Source organism: Pavona decussata, unplaced genomic scaffold (assembly GCF_977016875.1).
Source record: "Pavona decussata unplaced genomic scaffold, jaPavDecu1.1 SCAFFOLD_321, whole genome shotgun sequence".
Lineage (NCBI taxonomy): Eukaryota > Metazoa > Cnidaria > Anthozoa > Scleractinia > Agariciidae > Pavona > Pavona decussata.
Window position 1 is genome coordinate 894,307 of NW_028145711.1, and position 16,929 is coordinate 911,235.

At 39.0% G+C, this 16,929-nt stretch overlaps 3 protein-coding genes across 3 annotated transcripts in view; all 3 read left to right on the plus strand.

Moving 5' to 3' along the window:
• Positions 1–16,929, plus strand: part of LOC146453927 (uncharacterized) — a 251,249-nt gene that overhangs the window by 173,673 nt on the left and 60,647 nt on the right. The gene's annotated exons all lie outside the window — the stretch shown is intronic.
• The window catches only part of LOC146453933 (uncharacterized), a 236,753-nt gene that overhangs the window by 102,865 nt on the left and 116,959 nt on the right, over positions 1–16,929 (plus strand). The gene's annotated exons all lie outside the window — the stretch shown is intronic.
• The window catches only part of LOC146453937 (uncharacterized), a 76,864-nt gene continuing 70,042 nt past the window's right edge, over positions 10,108–16,929 (plus strand). Inside the window, exon 1 of the mRNA XM_085096024.1 lies at positions 10,108–10,169. The gene's annotated coding sequence lies outside the window, so the exon portion shown is untranslated. The remainder of the gene's footprint in view (positions 10,170–16,929) is intronic.

Here is a 16,929-nt window from a genome sequence, read left to right on the forward strand (position 1 = left end):
TCCACGTGATTTTAGGTCGCCCCACTTTCCTCTTTCCCTCGGGTTGCCACCCCATTGCTACCATACAATCATCGTTCCTGTCCTTTCTAAGCACATGGCCAATCCAGTTCCATCTTCTCCTTCGTATTTCGTCACTTATCTTTCTCACGCCTGTTATTTCTGAAATTGTGTCGTTTCTCATGCGTTGCGGCCACCATACTCTCAATATCCGTCTTAGACATGTGAACTGAAATCTATCCAATTTCTTCTCTTCGGCAGCTGTTAATTTCCATGCTTCACATCCATACAATAGCACTGGTCGTACCAGAGTCTTAAACAGTTTTATTTTTGTATTCCGACCAATGCTCCTTGTATTCCAGATCTTTTTTAGGTTGTAGAAAGCTCCCTGTGCCTTGCTTAGACGTTTCTTAATGTCTTCCGTGCCACCACCCTCTTTTGTCACAGTCGCGCCCAGATATACAAACTCTTCGACGTCTTCATCTTCCTTTCTTTCAATCATTACTTTGTCTTCTCTTCGTGCATTCATTCTCATCACTTTGCATTTTTGCGCATTCAATTTCAGCCCCACTCTCCCTGCATTATCTACTAGTCGGTTGGTCTTGTCCTGTATTTGTTGGTGTTTTGATGAGAGAAGGACTATATCATCTGCAAAATCGAGATCTTCAAGTGTAGTTGTAAAGTTCCATCTGATGCAATTTCTTTGTCCTTCTGTTGTTCTTCGCATTACCCAGTCTACAGCAAGCCGGAATAAGAAACCTGACATGACACATCCTTGCTTAACGCCGGTTGTGATCTTGAACCATCTTGTTTGTTCTCCCTCATCCAGTACTGAACATTCAAAGTCTTCATACATGATCTTCACCATTCTTATCAGCTTGTCTGGGATCCCATAGGCCTTCATGATTTTCCACAGTCCTTCGCGATGTACTGAGTCAAAAGCTTTTTCAAAGTCGACAAAGTGTGCATAAAGTGTCGCCTGCCATTCATTCACCTGTTCTATGATGTTACGGAGGATGAATATTTGGTCTACTGTGCTCCTGTTCTTTCGAAACCCAGCTTGTTCTTTTCTAAGGACACTGTCTACCCCGTTTTGGATTCTCTGGATGATGACTCTGCCCATTACTTTGCTAGCCACAGGTAACAATGTCACACCACGCCAGTTCTTGCACTCTTTCAGGTCGCCTTTTTTGGGTATTTTTACTATCAAGCCTTTCTTCCATTGTTCAGGTACCTTCTCCTCGTGCCATATCTTATCAAACAGTCTTGTCAGCTCCTTAACTGCCACATCACTATCTGCTTTGTACAGCTCCGCTGGAATGTTATCTATACCTGGTGTTTTTCCACTCTTTGTCTTCTTCAGTGCCTCCCTTACTTCTACTTCCCTTATCTCTGTTGTATCCATCTCGCTAATTTCGTCTTCCTCCACTTCGTTCTCTTCAATTGGGTCCATTGGGGCATCCCTGACTAGCACCTCCTCAAAATGTTCATCCCATCTTTCAAGTCTGGCATTTTTGTCTTTTATTGTCTCACCCCTCTTGTTCTTAATTGCTGCAACTTGGCGCCGTCTCTTGTTTGTGATTTTCTTTGCTGTTTGGTACAGTTCCCTATTTCTCCCATTTTCGGCATACTTTTCTGCTTCATTTCCTAACTGTTCTAGCCAAGCTCGTTTATCCTCCCTTGCTCTGCGTTTAACCTCTCTGTCTTTCAATTTGTACTCTACTCGTAGCTTGCTTTTTATTCTCTCTGATTTCGTGCAGTGTATTTTGTCGTGGATCATCTGTCGTTGATCTATTGCTTTCCAGGTTTCCTCTCTCAACCACTGCTTGTTTTTCTTTTTCACCCGGCCTAGTACTTTCTCAGCAGTTTCTATGTAAATTTTTTCCATTTGCATGCAATCTTCATTGATGTTTTCCTCGACCTCTAATGCTGCAAATCTGTTTCGAAGTTCGACGCTGAACTTGGACTTGAACATTTCGTTTTCCAGTTTGTTTGTGCAAGTCTTGCATTAGTCTTTGCTCTATCTGGGTTTCTATGTAGTTTCAGCTTTATTTTCATGATTAGCAGAAGGTGATCGCTTGCTGCATCTGCACCCCGGTACACTCGTGTGTCTTCCACAGACCTCCTCCATTCTTTACGGATCATCATGTGATCAATCTGGTTTTGAGTCCTTCCATCAGGTGACACCCAAGTCGCTTTATGAGTTGTTCGGTGTGGAAAGCATGTTCCTGTGATGACAAGACCGTTCATTGAGCAGAAGTCACATAGCCTTTCACCATTATCGTTTATGTTACCCAGTCCATGTTTTCCCATTATTCCTTCCACATCCTTGTTGTCGTCACCAACCTTTGCATTCAGATCTCCCATAACAATAACTATGTCTTTTTTTTAATTTTTTTTATTTATTTATTTTTTTTTTTACTATAGAATACTAAACTTTACTTACAATACTAACCATACCAACTTAGGATACTAACCTAAATTACAAAAAAGTAATAATAATAATAATAATAATAATAATAATAATAATAGTTAAAATATTAAATTAAATTCTTCTACTGACAAGGTATGACTATTTTTTAGACTTACAATGAATTACAATTCACTCAAATTTACTACTAATACTATCATAATAGAAACAATACTTAAATACTTCTACTAACACTTACAATATACAGTTACACCATAGTTGCAATATTAAAATTAAATTAAAAGTTGTTACTACCGAAGTAAGAAGAAAAAAGAGACTTACAATAGGTTACAGTTGCACTTATGAATGAAAATACCACACAAAAGTACTTCTCATTAAACTGGGGATAGTACCCACTTTTTCTTAAAGAATTTTGTGTTATTGATCTTTCTTTCGGTTTCATATTTTATGACTATTTTACTTTGAAATCCTTGGATTTTGGGTCGAATCTGGGTTCTTCTGCAGTCCCATAGAAACAGTTTCTCAATTATTATAAAATAATTCAGTAGGTTAAGTAAAGGGCATGGTTTAGTTATAATTCCAAATAAAACATCTTGAAGAGTAAGACGAATTTGCTGATTTGAGAGTTGGTGCCAGTAATCTTGAAAATCATTCCAAAACTGTCTAACAAAGGGACACTGATACAAAAGGTGGTGTAAGGTTTCAGACTCTGCCTTGCAAAACGAGCACAGATCATCCGTTTTGAAGCCTATTTTATATAATTTAGAATTTGTGTATAAAATAGAGTTGATCACTTTGAACTGAAAACCTTTTACGTATGATTCAAACAGTGATTTTCTGCTGTTGCTGTAGAATGGGTTTCTTGCAGAAAAGAAGTGTCTGCGCGTTTCCGACACCAAGTAAAAATTGTTCTTCTTTTTTTAAAGTTACTTATGCCCCTTACATTTAGCGATAGTAATTTGAGCGCCTCAGTCATTTTATAATCCCAAAGGTATTACTAATGAGACCGCAGAAGAAGGAAAAAAAGGGAAAAGTGCTAATGAAGTATTCGAAGTGGTAAATGTAAATGCAAATCCAAAAACATAGACCAGGGGACGTTGAAAGATCAAAAACAAATAAGATACGAAAAAAAAATGCCTCACAGATGCAACTAAACCTGAACACTTGATAGAACAGACTCCACCTAAAAATAAGTACAACTAACAAAAGCGAGAATGGCACGACACTAATTAAACGAACTGAGTAAAATACAAAAAAAGTAGACATAGATACAGAAATCAAACATCTGGCGCGCATTTAGTCACTACAGCTCTCCATCTGCGTGAGCACTGCTCATTATTTCACCGTAGTGGGGAAGATTTTCTGTTTCCTTTCCTCTGTAAACTTGACCATTTATTATTAATTTGTCAACCTTGAAGAAGGCTTGTTGTTTCTCTCGCTTAGCATTTTTCAGAACCGGGTATAACTTTCCATGAATGTCATCTATTTCTTTGGGATAATCATTAGAAAGTCCAATTCCAGTATTTTTCAAATTTTTGACTGAAGACCAAACAAACTGTTTGTCTTGGTAAAAGCTGAATTTAGCAATTACTGGTCGAGGCTTGGCAGGATTAACGGAGTTTTTGCGAGTCGGCAAACGGTGGACACGCTCAAATTGGATGTCATCTACATCTTCTTTCGAGATATTCATTTTTTCTTCAAACATTGATCTTACTAATTCTTCTGTATGACTGGGTGTCTCACCTCTAATTTCCGGAAGGTTGAAGATCTTTATATTCTCTCTACGTGTGTACGCCTCCAATTTGATATTCCGGCATTTTTGCTTATGGACTTCAGCCTTCAGCTTCTTTTGATCCTCTCGGTTTACTGCTATCTGGGAGCACGTGTAGGCCACAGTAGCTTTCAATTCAGCTAGCTCTCTTCCATTAAAATCCAACGTATTTCTCAATTCCTTGTTTTCAAGTTCTACCTCTGTTAAACGGGTTTTCAGAGCTTCAAATTCGGGCAGTAAGGCCAAAAGTTGATCGATTTTGGCCTCCATTCTCTGCATGTTCATCGAGGCGTCGCAACAATGGCCGCTGTCCACGATAGATTCCTCGTCAGTTTGAGAGCCATTATCACGTTGTCTTTTACGCGTAGGCCTTCTTTCATTTGAATCCATGTTATCCAGGTCTTCATTCATAATTGCAGCAGATGTAAAGCTGAAAAAACCTCTTAGAATCGCATAGTTTTTAACATAAGTCACAGAGCAGAAAAATACACGTCCATCGCCTTCAACTACCGCTGACCCCTCACTATGTCATGACGGTTGCATGTATCAAAAGTTCTTTGAAGTTGCTCGTAGAATTCGTCCTTTTCATCATCAGTTGCTTCGTTTGTCGGAGCGTACACTTGGATTATAGTTGTATTTTTGAAGCGGGAGTAAAATCGGGCAGTTATTATGCGACTGCTTATTGCTGTCCATTCCATTAGGCATTTCTGTGTGTTCTGACTCATCATTATTGCTACTCCTCTCTGATGCTCACTTTCTTCTCCAGCATAAATCATTGTATAGCCATTCCCCATCTTAATACGTCCTGCTCCTGTCCATCGTATCTCACTTAGTCCCAACAGATCAAGTCTGTACCTTTCCATCTCTCGTGCTATTTGCGCTGCTTTTCCAACTGTGTACATTGTTCGTACGTTCCAGCATCCCACACGCATTCTTGATTTTGGCGTTGCCAATGACCTTGTCGGTCTGTGGGCTTCCCGTAGGCTTTCACCCATTGACGTCATGGTGTGTCCAGTTGTGCCTCCGTCCACGGCCACAGCTTCGCCATTGCTAATTAGTACTTGAGAAATTGCAGTTTCGGTAATCTGTTTTTTTTTTCCGGGGGCAAGTGGTTGGCCTACCGCCCAACCCCCATGACCTGGAGGGCCGGTGGTTTTCTGTCAGGGTTTTCCTTCCCTTAGGGGTATTATGGCTCCCCAGTTGGTGCTGCTTTAGTCTGGACCCTCACCGCGCAGACCAATCCGGCATGGTTAGACCTGCCAGGAGCACAAGGCTCCCGCCGGCATAGCCCTGGGGGTCGTAAGGTCACACAAGCTTCCCCGCCACGACAAGGCACACCACCAGGGGCTGATCGATTAGCTGTTTGATATTTAGACTCCCGATAAGCGACTTGAGTTGTTTACAGTCGGAGTCATTTCGGTGACTAGACATAAAACAACAATTGAAGTTGCCAAAAAGGAGCATCTCTTTGCCCTCCGCTGAAGCAGTGTCTAAGATACCATTTAGCTTAACCATAAAGTCCTTATCGTAATACGACCAGGTACGATCGGGTCTGTAGAAATTTCCAACAAGAAAGCTGCGTGATTTAGGAACAGCAATTTCCAGCCACATTCCTTCTACTGTATCCAGCTCGAGATCATCCCTTCGCGTAGCCACTAAGGAGTCGTGAACAAACACTGCAACTCCACCATGATTGCCCTTTCTGTCCTTTCGAAAAAGTCTATACCTCGGTAATTCGTATTCACTGTCATTTCTGTCAGGCTTGATCCAGGTCTCAGACAGAGTTATTATTTGTATGCCTGAATGGAGCTCTTGTAATAAGAGGCGAAGCTGATCAATTTTATCGCCTAGGCTCTGTACGTTTTGATGAATAAACTTGAGTCCACGGAGTTTGGCAATATCATCCAGTCCATTAACAGGCCCAGGGTTGAGACTAACATCTCCAGATAGAAGAACCAAATAACCTGCACACAAAGATAGTCTAGCGAGTTTGAGTCCTGCTCTCACCTTCCAACATGGTGGGATTGGAGGGCTTGTACTGTAGTGACGGCTAGAACAGTGATTTCGATCAGGGACCTTGGACTGTTTATACCTTATTTTTTTGGTATCTTAATTAGTTTTTCTTTTTCTCCTTTATCATCTAATATGAATGGGGGTAATTCGTCCAAATTTGATGTCTTATTGTTGAACGTTCGGGGAATCAGGGACCAAATCAAGAGAAGGAGTATATTTTCATACCTAAAGGTTTATAATACTTATAAACGATTTACTCCCACTGGCTTAAACGGGAGGCGAGAGACGTTATTTGTTGGGTCATTTGTGGTTGAAGCTGAATCTCGCTGAAAAACATCGGTCGTTTTGTTTATAGATGAAATAAAGTGAGCAATTCTATTTCGTAGATCACCCTTTTTGCGAGAATCGGAGCATATTTAACAGCTCTTTCCGGCAATAACAGAAGCCCAGTAGTCCCTATATAACCTGTTGTGCATGAAATAATAGCAGTATCACTACTCTCCACTGGATTCCATCGTTTGCTTATCTTAAACATCCTCCTCTCCCCCCTCCCCCCCAAAGCCATCCCTATTCCCCCTGCCTTCGAATTCTGCAAAATAGAAGTGACCCTCGCAATGCAAACTGTCGTGTCTGAAAGTCCTCGACTGTGGTGAAACAGGAGTCCAAACGAATTTGCCTAATAAATATCCGCAGTTCAATGGACTTAGTCTTTTATTTTCTACCAAATGTTGCTCTTTAGTTGCATTTTATTCAAACGAGACGAAGCAAAACCCCTCAGCTGAAAGGCGAAATTTTCGTAACCGCCCTCGTCATATCTCATGTGGATATAATTTTCTTGATTTTACTCAGTTGAAAAGGCTGAATCTTGTAGTCATTTACGTTTAAATTGCAAAATTGTCAGTAATTTAATTTTCAAACTGGTGATAAAAAAACTTCCACAACCGGTTGTTTCAAGAACTTTGTCAAGAAAATACAACAGAAGTTAGTTAATTCAACTCAACCATTTACCTGATTTCCATCCACCTCGGTACAGCAGACGAAGCCGTCGCCTAATCAGACTGGGTGAGTAACCTTTCCAGCGAAGGGCGGTGATGATATTGAATTGTCAATATTTTCGTTTCATAATTTTGTATTTGATAGGAATTTTGTAAGCTACGAAAATCTAAAACACGCATACAGTCCCTTTATGATGTAATAGTAACTGGGTTTTCGTCGCCCGCGCATAACAACAAGAGCTGTTTCTGCGCACGTCTAGCGTAGATGTCAAGGAATCGATCGAAGCAGGGTCGTAACGAGGTATATGGGATCAGGTATCAAAGGCAAAAACTGGGGTGGGATCAGGGATCACAGTCTCGGGATCTGGGATCACAAGCCGTGGGCCGTGGGATCAGTAGTGCTGCGAGGGGATCAGGGATCAAGTTTTCGGACAGAAAATCGAATATCATAAAATGACAAAATTCAGTTTAATTGGACGGAAAGAGCTGTCACCGTTTACAAATTCAAATGTATTTTTGCGGTAACATTTTGTTCCGGTTCTAAACTGTACGCAATACGATCTGCTGGACTAGCTTGACTACAAAACGTGGACATTTTCCCGGATTCTTTAATATATTTATACCATGCTGCCCTTTTTTAGTGTATATCAGTGAGTCTCTACTGTGATTGACTCAGTTTTTTGGAGCTATACATAACTGCAGTGACTTATCTACCGAATTGGTCTGGTTCTTTGACTGCTGAGTAGTGACTTAGGAAAAAAATTCATGCAATGGACATTGCCTTTTGCCAATGTTTTCCCTCTGTCTAAATCTATCACACGAGGATGGCGCTTGGCACTCTGAACAATAAATTTAACAAAGACGTCTTCATTTGTAGAGACATATACATACCCCTTCGACAGTGAAAGACGAAGTCTTTTTAAAGACAAAATGCTGTTATCAAAGAACTCGTTATTGCACTTGGCTGTACACTACTATTGTATTTTCTTTCTGACTAAACTCAAGAGACCATATATGGTCTCTTGCTAGCCTTAAGCATAATTCACTTACTTTCCGCAGCATATCAAGTGGCAAATGTTAAGAGAAGATACAGCAAATAACGAAGCTTGCTCTCCATTATGGTAGGGAGAAAGTACCTGAGACGTCCGAGTAACCAACTTAATGCACAAAGCTTACAAAGCGGCAAGGGAATCGTCCAAAATGTTTATAACAAATTTGCTCCTCACTGAAATTAAATTGATGCAAATCGAGAAAGATATTAAGATCTTTTTCAAGTTTTCTTTCTCTGCCAAAATTAAATTAGTATTTTCTCAGTCTGTTGCAGCAAGGACCATCTAATCGACCTAATTGTTCTGGTTCTGTGAAATACTGTAGTTTCCTAGATCGTCGGTCAAGTCCCGCGGTAGCTATTAGAGTATTAGTATTTATTTCAAAGAGACATCATTGTGATCTCGTTTTCCTACTTACAACTGCGGACGGGTAAATCATGGCAAGATAATATCAGAAGCCTTAATTTTGAGACTTCAAAGAACCTAACGGAATGCTGGAGTCATAGCTCGATGGCACTAAAGCCTTTCGCAGGCACCTTTTTTTAGATTCAGCTTATTCGATCTCAGCTGTGAGCTGGTAACATCTTACAATTATTTCACAGGGTAACCCATTGCAACCAGAGAAAAAAGCCCAGGCCAGTACAATTAGGATAAGCAGATAATGAGTTATGACTACATGTGCGACTGAACTGAGTTGGTCATCCAGTAAAATGGAACTATTATGCCGATAGGAAATCACAACCTGAAGAACTGACGGGAGTCAAATTCTAATTCAGTCATTCTCCATTTCGTGAACACTGGGACTAAGTTAAAAAAAAAACTCAAGCGACACTTTTTGACCCATTTTGAAGTTGTTTATTCAGGTTTAATCAAGCAACTATCATACGCCGTTGGTTCGACCCAGATCCCGTATTTGAGCTGAACCCAGGGATCAACTAATTTTCACGGGATCAGGGATCAAGATTTATAAAGATTTTGGAATCAGTCGGGGGAAAATATACTTCGTTACGACCCTGATCGAAGGCTATGGTTTGAAAACATTCTCACACCCAGAGCTTGCGTAGGAAGAAAACTTGGGTCTAGCAAAATGTCTTCTTCCTCTGTTGTTAAGGACTGTGCCTCCTTTAAAAGAGATATTTTGGGGCAGTTTATGACAATCTCGTACCCGGAAAGGAAATAAGACTGTCAAGACTCTGGGTACGAGATTGCAGTTGATGACTATGCGTGAAAAGCAGATCTTAACTTCGGCCACGGGAATTCAAAAAGAAATTGTAACCACCAAAAAATAACAACAGCAACAGCAACAACAACAACAACAACAACAACAACAACAACAAAAACAAAAACAACAACAGCAATAACAACTACAACAAAAAACGTTGAATTACACGCCGAATCAAAACGAGGCACCATCCTGACAACCTCGTCCCCATCCAAGGAGACCCAGAGGGCAATGGTGGGGATGAGAGAAAATTCGAAATGGGCGGGAACAATTTCGACTTCTTTCCCCGTCCCCACTATCTCACCCTGGGTATCCGAGTATATTTCGTCCTCAGGGTCCTCGCGATACTCAAAATGGCGATCCGGGTGAAGCAGGTTCAAGCAACCGAGAAGTACCGCGTTCTAGTATCCTTTGCTGGTAATCAACACAAAAACTAAGCAAATGCTACCAAAATATTATACCTTTGATTTCAACTAGCCTACGCCGCAGACGGGCTATAATCCTCGGTAATAACCGGGGGTTATAGTCCGTCTGTGGCACTTACACTTTTCCAATCCGAAGTCCAGTCCAATATCATATCGTCCACAAATCTCCACCCGTCTAGGTAACCGCGCCGTTAGTAAGAGCATCACGCTGATCTGTTGTGCTTGGTTTGTTGATCGAGTGAGCGGCAAGATTTCTCTATATGCAGGTAAGGAAAACTGTTCAATTTACTTTTAGCCATAGAAGAGATCATTTGGCGAAAGCATTAATCGATTGAGACAACACATTAAGATATTCGTGAAAGTAGAACAAGCATTCTGCGGAATACAGTCGAGTTTTTGTATAGGAATCTAGACGTGCTTCTGATTTGGGTACCATTCGACTTTTGGAATATTCACTATCCCCCAAAACAACTCGATAACTTTACTAATGATGGTAGAACATTCGGTGAGTGTAAAACAAGGACTGTGGACTTCAGACTGCAGACTACAGACCCGGAGTGAAATGAAGACTGCAGGCCAAGAGTAAAATACAGGGAAAAGATTGCAGTCTAGCAGGGTAAAATGTAAACTTTGGTGAAACAACTGTAAACCATTCCAGGCGTAGTCAATCGATAGAAATCGATATCGGAAATCAATCGATACCATCGATATCAATCGATATCAATCACCGATTGATATCGATTGAAATTGGTAATCGATAACAATCGAAATCACAGAAAAAATTTATTATCGATTGTTATCGATTGAGATAATGGATAATAATTGATAGCAATCGACAGTAATCGATAAAAATCACTAATCCCAAGGAGTCCCTGGAGGAGTATCGTTTCAAAGATGGCGTTACTAATTAGTAAACAACACGAGACCCACGGTACACCACATGGTACACCTTTTGCCCTTCCTTATTAGGAAATAAATTTTCATTGGTGTTAAACATTAAATCATTAGAGCGAATGTGTAATCATTGTGTAAAAACAGAAAAACGTTTTAATTTTCAACATCATCAATAAGGCATTTTACATAGAGAAGAATTTTCATTAACGCGAATATCAGTTCAATTTAATGGAAATAACAAACTTTTAAGAGGATGAACAAACATTAGAGGCTTCTTAACGTTCTTTAACGAGGAAAAAATTTCATTACAACAGAAATACAGTCAGCGTAACAATCAATCCTTCAATCAACTCCCCACTCAAACATCATGTTATGTAAGTCTGCATAAATCTAAACCACGCTGCACATTTTCTGGCAATTATCATGTTCACGTTTCTCCTCTTCTCGCGAGGATCTTCAAACGCCCTAACTATCCTTTCACGATGTTCATTTGGGATACGGTTTCATCGGACTCTGTGCTCCATAACTGCAAAGCGAGGTTGCTCATGTACAGCCTCGTTTTCAAATTTTTAAGCTTCCATATAAATCCAGTGGGAAATTAGTCGGAAACCACGTAACTAAAAACTTTTTTGTAATTGAAATTTTCTTGGCGTAATGGAGTGTTAAACCCAGGTTAATGAATCTTCATTCGCACTAAAGATTGTTGTTTTCGATAAAACGCTATTTTAATTGGCCTTAATGAATCTTCTTTTCGATGCCAAACTCCTTAATGACTCTGCCACAAATTGAAATGTTTCATTTCTCAGATAAACTGAATATAAGTTAATTTTATTGACCAATATTTTTGCGTTAATGAAAATTTATTTCCTGATAATGAAGGGCAAAAGGTGTAAAACATTTTATTATTTCAGCAGGTAGTTCTTGGTTTGGGGTTTTAAAAAATTATAACTTGGCCATTCATCCCAGCGCTGTTTGCATCTTGCATCTCCTTTATGGCGTTTTCATGTAGATGAAAGTCCAACTCGATCCTATATATGCACGGACATTGTAGCCCTCCCGAACGCTTCCATCTTTTGGAATAAGGTGCCGTACTTATACTTGGCTACCGAGCTGAAGCTTAACATCGATAAAAATACTTATTTCTGTTATTGTTCTTGTTCTTTTAGTATCAGCTTGTTGATATTTGCATTGCATATCTACGATTGAATGACTCAATAAAACCATAGAAAATACATCGTGTCAATCTTTAACTTGTAGAAATTGACAAAAATAGTTTCCAATAAAAATCGATGATAATCGATAACAATCAATAAACCAATCCTTATCGATTTTCACCGGAAATTGATATCAATCGAACTCACAACTTTTTTTCTTTATCGATTTCTATTGAGTGGTATCGGAAATCGATAATCAATTACATAAAAATATTACCTATGCAGCTAAAATTAGGCAAATGGAAACCAATTTCTTTGATTTTTTTCACATCTATTCATTCTTCTGATGAAACTTTGTATAACATTTGGAACAGATCACTGTAACAATTCTGGTTTTGACCGTTTACCTACACATCTAATTAAAGCCATCTTCCCTGTCTGCAAACTGTTATTATCTGTCGGCAGTCCACACAAGCGGCATTAAATATTGAACTTTTGTCACTTCTGAGTGATGATTTACTAACGATCATACGTTATTATGTTGGGTGGGCGCTTACCAGAAACAGAAAAGAATGTGTGTAATTCCTGGCCTAAAAAGTGGTCGCGGTCCCTTAAGAAATTTGAGTGGTGGTCGCTTACGAGAGAGCTCTTGAAACAGTATTTAACCGAGAAACAAAAATGTTGTTGATGAGCTGGTCGTTTACGGGAGGTGGTCGCTTACGAGGAGTGGTCGCTATGAGAGAGTTGACTGTAATTAATTTTAGAGTATTTTTCTAAAATCCTGTACTAAAGTTAAAGGATGCAGCTGATGTTCAAGAGAATGCAGTAGTTTAATTTCTGATAAACCACATTAAAGAAATGGCCATAAATTTTTTGGCTTGCCAAAGAATTATTCTAATATTTTTTCTGTGAAAATTACTTACAAAATATGTTAAAGGTGTATTTTTGAAAATCTACCCCTACCATTTTTTTAATGTTCATGTCATACAAACTGATTGTCACCTTATAATGGTTTTTATTAGATTCTCTTTAAAAATCATTCATCTGGGGATGAAAATCAACTGTGGCCATTTTTGAATATGGTCTATACTTGTACTTCATGGCCAGTTATAAGATGATGAAAGTGATGGGGACAACACTGTTGTTGTTGGTGATGCAGTGAAAGTGAAAGAGTGGTGTGTGAGAGGGATAGTTTGAGTGTTAGTGAGAGTGAGAGTGAGAGTGATAATCACAGTGAACTTCCACCATCGCCGGCAAAGAAAAGGTGCAGCACTTTTACATTAGTAGAAGTTTTTGCACTTACCATTACAATTCTTAACAGCAAACTTGATTGTATTTTTTGTGTTCAGTATAAAATAGCGTTATTAATAGTTTGGTGTTCTTGCGAGGTCATTACTTTTTAAAAGCGCTCTGCCATTTTTCTCCCCAACGCACGAAAACTATGTATATCGCAGGATATCTGTTATTTGCGGAGGACGACGTATATTGAGTTCACCATGACCATATTTGGGCAGTGTCACAATGTGTTGGATAATAACACAGAAAAGCTGTTGTATGTGGCGATAAGTATTGAGCGTACCATGTGTTACACAATGCCATTACATATCTGACCCACATAGTGAAACATCTGGGATAGGACAGATGACAAAACGAAAACCTTTTGTTCGTTCACAATTTCTTCCAAATTGATTTTTTTCAAACTAACAAGAACTTTCAGGTAACATCAATGCCATGAGCCTTAGCAAGATGATATGTGTGTGGGTGATATAAAAATAAATTCAAAAGAGGAAATAGTAGGAAATTACATAACTACATCAGCAAATTTATACATGGCAGGCATCCTGCATGCAAAAGGATCCTGTGAGGTGATATAATATTGGTGAAACAAAAGCCATACATATATTTACCAGGCTAAAAACATAACGTGACAGTCTTTTTTTTCAATATCTGCCACTGCTTCTTAATAGTATGATGATCACTTAAAAAAATAATTACTTCAGCAAACATGAACAGTTGTCCTAGGCCGTGATTTGAATAGTTGTCATCATAAGCATCCAGGATGAGTTCATGTTGGTCGCAAGCACGCCACAAGCAGACAATTTCAAGTTTGCAGTGTGGCTACCATACATTGTTTCAGTGATGTTTGATTTCCCGAATGTGTTTTCAGACTAGTAATATATGTATACAGCTGTTTCGACAAAGGTTGTCCAAAAAAGTGTAAAAGTGTACGCGAAAATGCCAAAAAGAAGTCTGGGAAATACCCAATAAATTAAATAAAAGCTCAGCATCCTTATTGCCCGCCATCTCAAGTCCTCGCTGTACGGTCGAGGCATTATGGATTCTGGGCTATTATTGAAATTAATTGGCTATTTCCCAGACTACCTTTCGGCATTGTTGCGTACGCTTTTCCGCTTTTTTGGACAACCTTTGTCGAAACAGCTGTATACAGTGTGTTGATGATGATGGCGGGTTTCTCGCATGCGAGCATTAGGGGAAGGAAACAGGGAACATGCAGTATATTAATAAGCTTAAAAGAATGGACCAGACTGCAATTGAGGTTACACATGTACTTCTGTTCCTTTGAAAGGAAATGCATTTGTATGGCCAGAACCCCTCACATCTGAAGTAGTATGCATGTACATGTATATCACCTCCATGGTCTCCCTGTTGGTTCAGTCCTAAATTAAGTGAATCACCCATGTAACAGTAAGAGTGCTAATTATGAGTTACATGAAATCATGACTGATAAATTATAACCTCAGGTCTGGACACTGCAGTAAAATTAGCTTTAAACATGCAGTCTAATAAAATATGTATACATAGATAATACATAATGCAGCATGCAGGTGAATAATATATATGATAGAACAGGTTGTCATAGGGTAGCCTATAGCACTGTTAGTCCTAGTGGTCTTAATCAGGACTTTCGTTTTGCGTGAATTGCTCGTTTTTCACTTGCTCGCGCACTGGCATGCGCTGCCACGTGTGTTGCGCGCACGTGCGCTTTTATGAATTCGGGCGTGCGAGCAAATTTAACGAACTTTTAAACGGTATGGTTTTGTACCCTGAAGAAGACAGCATTGCCGAAACGTCAGTTTTAAAATATCTTACAGCGTCAACTTTATAATATTTTGAATTCGCAGTTATTAACTGCGCTGCGCAGTATTACAATCTTTATTACACAGCCCATAACACTGATGTGGAACTGCAATGAAATTCCGAATAAGTAATCGGAAGGTCTTAGGTTGGACTCCTGATAGGGGTACTCGGATTTGTTTTATCCATGTATGCCTGTGTCACTTTTGAACTGTACATCATTCTCATGCAATGATATTGTCATAAAAGAAAAAAACAAACAAACAAATATAATGTCAATCGAATAAATGACAGGTCTGTGTACAGTAATTACATTTAGTTTATTTAGAGCTTAAAATAACCAAAAATAAAATGTTATTTGAAAACATCCCATAACAATACGTTTTCAAAATCATTCCTATTTATATGTTTTAATTTGTTACTGGAAGCTTTGAGTCTTAAATTGCACACTATTACTTCACTCATCTAGTTTTATCTAAGCTGTTCAAGATAACATGACAGAAGAAACAACAAAGTGATCCCCAGATTAGCACCATTTTTGTGTTTTTTTGTTGTTGTTCGTTTATAAGAGTGAAAAGACAATACCTTCAATGTTTCAGGACAGTTGACATTGTAGTATTCGAGCGAACGTCTTGGAACTTAGGGTGATAACTGCACTATTTAATGAGAAACATCTAGTGTGTGTGCATGTACGCGCGTTGTAAAATACCATAGACATAGCAATGAGATGACCAAAAGCAGTAAACTTAAATGTTACTAACCTAGTACCTTTTACTCGTGAATGCGCGCATGTGCTATGAACGAGTTATCGTAATGTGAGGCGAATTTCACTCGCTTGCTCATTATGTCCTCAACGTTTGGCAAATTTGGCGTGTTCTCACGGCTCTCTCTCTCCTCCTTCAGTTAATATTCAAGATTTTGGAGTTCGAAATTAAGTAAAATAGCCCAAAGATCACTCGACCACGCAACTAGAAAAAAAAATGGAGGATTTTCTCTCAGTCCGAAACAAAAAAAAAACAAAAATAAAACGAACTTGGTATATGTCACCTCAGGCGTCGGACCGGGGCCGTGCAAACTTTGGGTGCGGTAAGTTTACCACGAGCCCGACCAGTCATAACAATTATTTAATGTTGAAAAAGTTCTATTAAAATATTACGACGAAAAATGCAAAAAAAAAAACCGTTCAATTAACTTTAAAGATTCAAGGCAATTCTGTGGATGAAAGGCTAAGGGTAAAATGGGAAACTCAAAATTTAGTTTCGCAATAAATTTCATTCGAATCCCAGTGCGAGCGATAACATCGATTCATCAGAACAAATGTAAACACTGAAAGTTTGCTAATACACAGCGACAATCAACGCAACGCTTGATGTATTTCTATATTTACGTTCACTTGGATGAAACAAAAAAAAAGCAACTTTAGCAAGATTGAAAACTTCTTCTGATGTTTTAAAACGCGACAGAAGCCGTCGTTTGGGCGCAGAAAGAAATATTACCATGCTAAAAAGAGCAAGATTTAGGTCACGTGCTAGGCGACCAAAATCGTTCACATGTATCAAGTTTCATTCGGCAACAACGCGACGCGAAGAAATATAATACGGAGGTTCATAGAGGAAAAACTGGACGCTTTTTTGTCGATTGGCAACCATGCAAAGCCACCAAAAGAACGCACACTGACATACACATACACCTTTCCGTTGCTTCGCGTATCGGAAGGAATCAGAGTGTGTGTAATTTAATTGTTTAATTGTTTATACATAATGCATTCCCACAATGCCGCAATATGTACTTTGCTTGCGAAAAATACTGACAGCATGATTCTTTTTGATCAACTTTTTCTGTCCTGCCTTTTTATTAAGGTGTTTTTTGTTACGTTTCAGCT